Raw genomic sequence first — 6,000 nt, forward strand, 5'->3', positions numbered from 1 at the left:
GGGGGGGGGGTGAATTGTTGTTGTTACTAGTTTAAGCGTTTTTGCCCTGTTTTTGCGGAATTGAATAAAATAAATAAAGCTTAAACTTAGAGAGAAATAATTAAAAGAGACAAACGATTTTTACGTGGAAACCTTCTGGGCCTAAACAGAAGGAAAAACCACGACCCCTCGGGATTTCTAAATTCTCCACTATGTTTAAGGCAACTCGTTACAATTACATTAAACATCTTACTTCACTCGAAGCGCATCAAATTGCTTCACTCAAAGCAACAAACTTATCTTCACTAAAAGCTAAATTTCTCAATAGCTTCACTCAAAGCTATCTAATTCCCCCTTAGACTCACCCGAGTCTAATTACAAAGATTCTCTCAAAAACCCTTACAAAAGGATAAAAATTCTCTAAAAATAAAATCAATAAGTTGCACAAGAAAATATTATAAATTAATTGGCATTTATAAAACAAAATTTTCTTGTAAAAATTCTCCCAAAATTACGTGTGATTTAATGGCTCATACTAAGGTGAGTTTTGAAGAATAACCGAGTCCACTATTTATAGAGCTGAAATCCCTAATAAAAAAAATATTCCAATCCATTATTCCTTATCCAAAATGATCATGGGAATAATGTGGATTTTAATAAACAAGTCTTCCTACGGTTAATCTTAAAATAGGCATTTAAACTTGACCAATTCAAGCCCACGGTTATTTAGCAATAACCGCTGTTCCCTAATAATAACCGTTGTTCCCATAATAACGGCTGGAACTTTATGCTATTTATAGAAACGGTTATACTTAATAGGAATGGTTACATGCTAACTAATTATAGGAATGATAACCTATTTTCTAAGATAAAGACCGGTTAAAAATAATAGCTAAGACCTATTCAACAACCGCTATTTCTATTTTTAGCAAATCCAAAATTTACTAAATATAGATCCTAAAATAAAGGATCTTTATTTAGAGACTCATACGTAAAGTAATTTTTAGAAAACTTTTTGCCAATTAACTATAATAAATAAATGCAACAAATTAATTTCAGTACATTAACTAAAAATAATAATTATAAATAAATAACCAGAATTTCTAGTTAACGTAGGCTGACTCCAGTTCAGGAACAGTGCGCTGTCTCCAATTTCCAGTTTTGCTAGAACATCCAACTTAGGAACAGTAGACCTGCTGTCTCCATTTTACATCCCAAGCGATATACTTCTTCTAACATCTCTTGAATCTTTTTGACACGTACATTTCCATGAACTAAGCCATAGGTACTATCAACGATCATAATTACAATCGGATATCGACCTGCACACAATCTCTAAACACATATTTGCTTAAGTGTAGTCATCATCAAAACTCAAGAGGTCCAACAGCCTTTCCCTAAGATCATATGCAATGCGTCAACATTGCCTCTTGGGGTGAACTCCCCCGTAGCTTCTTTTTCCTTTCATCCCATCTATTCAAATACAAAGTGACATATAGAGCAATTAGTATAAGTAAATCAAAGCCAAAGAATACAAATCAAATCAAGAATATACTTAATTTCAAAACTCACCACAGCATCAACAACCTTCTTCGTTCTCGGATCATTAATGGTAAATTTACCACTTGCATCTCGAGAATGAAGCCCGCAATACCAATCACGCACCCGATCTCCAGCAGGAGTATTCACGGATACGGAGGTAGTCGTAGATGAGGGCATGGATGAACTTTGATTGGGATATAAACCCGCATCCACCCACTCTTTTCGGACCTCATCGTACGTTTTTTGGCCCAAGCGCTGGTAGAACTTCCGGAATATGATGCAACACATAAAAGTGTGCTTGTAGAAGGCTGTCTCGAGGAGGTGTGACCGATTTGGAGCCAATTGTTCCTTTTCCTTCAAGCCTTTCTTCATGTCTAGAGGTGGGAAGTCCAATAGGCTTTGCCATGGCCAAATACTCGGCTATAAAAGTTACTAATCTCATCGCTCACAGTGCCTTGAATCATACTCCCCTCGGGTTGTGCTGGATTCCTCACCTTGTTTTGTAAAACACCCATGTGTCTTTCAAAAGGATAACACCACCTTAAAAAAACTGGACCCAAAAGCTTGATCTCACGAACGAGATGGAGAATAAGATGAACCATTATGTCAAAGAAAGAAGGTGGAAAATACATCTCAAACTTTCATAAAGTTACAATCACGTCGAGTTGAAGTGCATCAAGTTTAAAGGATCAAGAACTTTACTACAAATTGTGTTGAAGAACGAATATAGCTCGGTAATAGCATATCTCACATGTTTTGGCAGTATTCCACGTATTGCAATTGGTAAGAACACTTGCATCATTACATGGCAATCGTGAGATTTCATGCTTCCCAACTTCAGCTCACCATTTAGGCTCACAAATCTCTTCATGTTGGATGAGTACCCAGACGGAACCTTAATGCCATACAAACACTCACAAAATGTTCGCTTCTCTGCTTTGGACAATGTGTAGCAAGCTGGAGGGAAATAAACTTTGTCATTACTCATCTTCTTCTTACTGCCACCAACTTCATCAGCTCTATTTCTTTTCTTACTCACCTTAACATGTGCCCACAACTCCGGACGAAGACCTTTACATTCAAACCAATCTCGCACGGCCCTAACATCCTTTGTCTTACCCAGAATGTTCATGAGAGTCCCGAGTATGGTATCGCATACGTTTTTCTCTATATGCATAACGTCAAGACAATGCCTAACCTGCAGATCTCTTCAATATGGAAGCTTCCAAAAGATTGATTCTTTTTTCCATAATCGGTCTTCACCCCCTTGCACTTGCCCCGTTTTACCAAATACAGTCTCAACTCCCTTAACCTGTTCATAAACCTCATAACCGGTCAACGCTCGACGAGCTACACGGTCCTCAACCTCCCCGTTAAACAACTTCTTCTTCTTACGATATTGGTGGTCTCGTGAGAGGAACTTTCGATGGTGCATGAATACGTGTTTGCTCTTAGGATTCCACGTGGATTCCATGTCATCGATACATATTGGGCATGCTTTCTTCCCTTTGTTCTTATACCCCGATAAGTTGTCATATGCCGGAAAATCATTATTAACGGTGCATAAAATCATTGCACGCAAGGTGAACTCCTCATTAGCATATGCATCAAACACTGAAACGCCTTCATCCCACATCTTTCTCAAATGCTCAACGAGAGGTGCAAGATATACATCTATGTCATTGCCAGGTTGTTTAGGACCCGAGATACGAAGCGAAAGCATAATGTACTTACGCTTCATACACAATCAAGGTGGCAAATTATAGATCACTAAAATTATCGGCCAAGTACTATGTTGAGAACTAAGATTGCTGAATGGGTTCATTCCATCTGTACACAGTCAGAGCCTTAAATTACGAACCTCATCCCCAAAAGTCTTATGCAACCTATCAATACTCTTCCACTCCGGAGAATCAGATGGATGTGTGAGCAAGTGACCTTTCTTCACCCTATCTGCATGCTACCTCAAATTTAACGCATCTTTCTTTATAGAAAACAAGTGCTTGAATCTAGGTATTATTGGAAGATACCACAATACCTTAGTCGAGGGCCCTTTAGCATCCCGAGCCCCTTTACGCTTGTAGCGCGATAACCCACACCTATGACACTCTTCTAAGTTCTCGTTTTCATTCCGATACAACACACAATCATTCGGACACGCATGAATCTTTTGGAATTCTAAGCCGAAAGGACACATGAGATTTTTGGCATAATATGTCGACTTTGGAAGTTCATTTCCCTCAGGAAGCATCTCACCTAACGCTTCTAATAACATTGTGAAACTAGCGTCACTTCAATTGAACTTTGACTTAATGTTGAAAATTGTCAACACTGTTGTTAATTTGGTGAACTTTGTACATCCAGGGTACAAAGGCTTTTGAGAAGCCTATGTCAACAAGTCAAAAACAAGAGGACGTTTTCCTAACTCATCCTCGACTCGCTCCATCATCTCATCAACACGATCCACATCCTTATCGACATTTTCTTCACCTGTCTCATACCCATCAACATGATCTACTACATCCTCATTGATATTGGCCACATTATTGACGTCCTCAACAACACTTTTCTCTTTGTAAACTCTCTCCTCACCATGCCAAACCCAAATATGATATTGAGGCCTAAACCCACGTCGAAGTATGTGCTCCCTAAGGGTATCAACACTGTCTACCTTTGATACATTGCCACAACTGACACATGGGCAATAAAAACTAACTCCTTCCGTCCTAACTTGATGTTCAACCGCAATACTACAAAATGCTAATACGCCATCAATAAATTCTGACGATTCAATGCTTCCATACATCCAAGAATGATCTTTTGTCATCCTAATTAGTGTGATTAATTAATTCAAAACAAAATTAATACACAACTTTTAAACACGTATACTTATTTCTAACAAACATATTTAACCCTAAAAAATATATACTTATTTATACCAAATCTATTTAACCCTAAATATACATACTTCATATTCTAATTCTATACTTCATACTTCAATATTAAGCACTATATTGTAAATAAAATCATATTCTAATTCTAATCGTTAAAGACATAACTATAACAACAAACCACATTTTTAACAAATTACACAAATATTTAACAAACTAATAACATAAACTTGAATAATGTAAAATTCACAAGTAGTAAAATTTTGCTCAAATAGTATCCAGATTTGGCATACTAGCATACAAGTAAAAGCAAAACAGTACATATCATTTGCAAATAACAATTCAAACTAAAATTCACTAAATTACTAAATTACATGTTAAACAATAAAGATATGAACTTGCAAATTAGTAAAATAAATATAATTACCTTGATTTCATGGGTTATGTTATCTACAACGAAAAACAGAGAAACAAAATTTAATTAGTATATATACAAACGGTTGCCATAATTTTCGTGGATTATGAACCAAGAAGATGAACAAATTAAATGCTTAATAAATTAAAAGGAGAAAAAATAACTTAATGTCGTGGGTTTTGAAGATGAACAAGACCAAAGTATTAAGTTTCGTAGGTTTATGAACCAAGAAGATGAAGAACTTTGAAGAAACTGTTAACACACAGCGTTTTTCGAGTTTGCAGACGAAGATGAACTTTGAAGAAGAAGGCTGTTACATTTGTGAAGATGAAGAAGAGGAACGAAGCAGATGAAGATGAAGATGAAGATGAAGCGTTTGTTCAATGGGTTTGAGAGAACGAAGCAAAGTGTATAGTGTACATTATTGTAGTCGAGTTTTGTGAAAAAAGAAATGGCGGGTTTTAATGCTACTGTATACTGCTGTACATTCCAACGGTTATTTGCTGTGGGCCCTAGCCAACCGTAGCAATTATGCTGCTGATCTGTATTGCTGTAACGGTATTTGCTGCGGGCCCCTGTAACTGGAGAAATTAATTTATTTGTGTAAGGGTTATTTGCTGCGGTCCCTAGCAAAACCGCAACAATTAATATTGGTACTGAATATTTGCTGCGGTCACACCTTAAAACCGCAGCAATTAATTGTTTTTTTTTCAATTCTTTTTCCTATTTATTGCTGCGAATATACAAAAATCGCAGCAAATGATAAGCAGCAAATACGTTTTTTTCCACTAGTGATAACGTATTTTTAATGCCTACTTGTATCATTCTTAATGCATATTTACAAAATCATTAATGCCCATCGAGTAAGCGTGCAATACTTACAATATCTTAAATATCTACTTTCAATATCTTTAATGTCTACCGGGTAAGTTACTCTATATTTTTCTTTATGGGCTAGCCCAATTAAAGATATCTCTCAATGAGACCATCTCTCATAAGAGTTTGTGGTATAACACAAATAATCCGTTGCCAATATAGAATATTTCTTCACAGCCAAACTCTGTCGGAAATCGACTATTTGAGTTGGTTGATCAGAAGACCATAGACAAAGATGAATTATCGGCATAATTTAATCGCAATTGAATAGATGTATAATAATAGCAACTAATTAGG

Source organism: Amaranthus tricolor, chromosome 3 (genome assembly GCF_026212465.1).
Source record: "Amaranthus tricolor cultivar Red isolate AtriRed21 chromosome 3, ASM2621246v1, whole genome shotgun sequence".
NCBI lineage: Eukaryota > Viridiplantae > Streptophyta > Magnoliopsida > Caryophyllales > Amaranthaceae > Amaranthus > Amaranthus tricolor.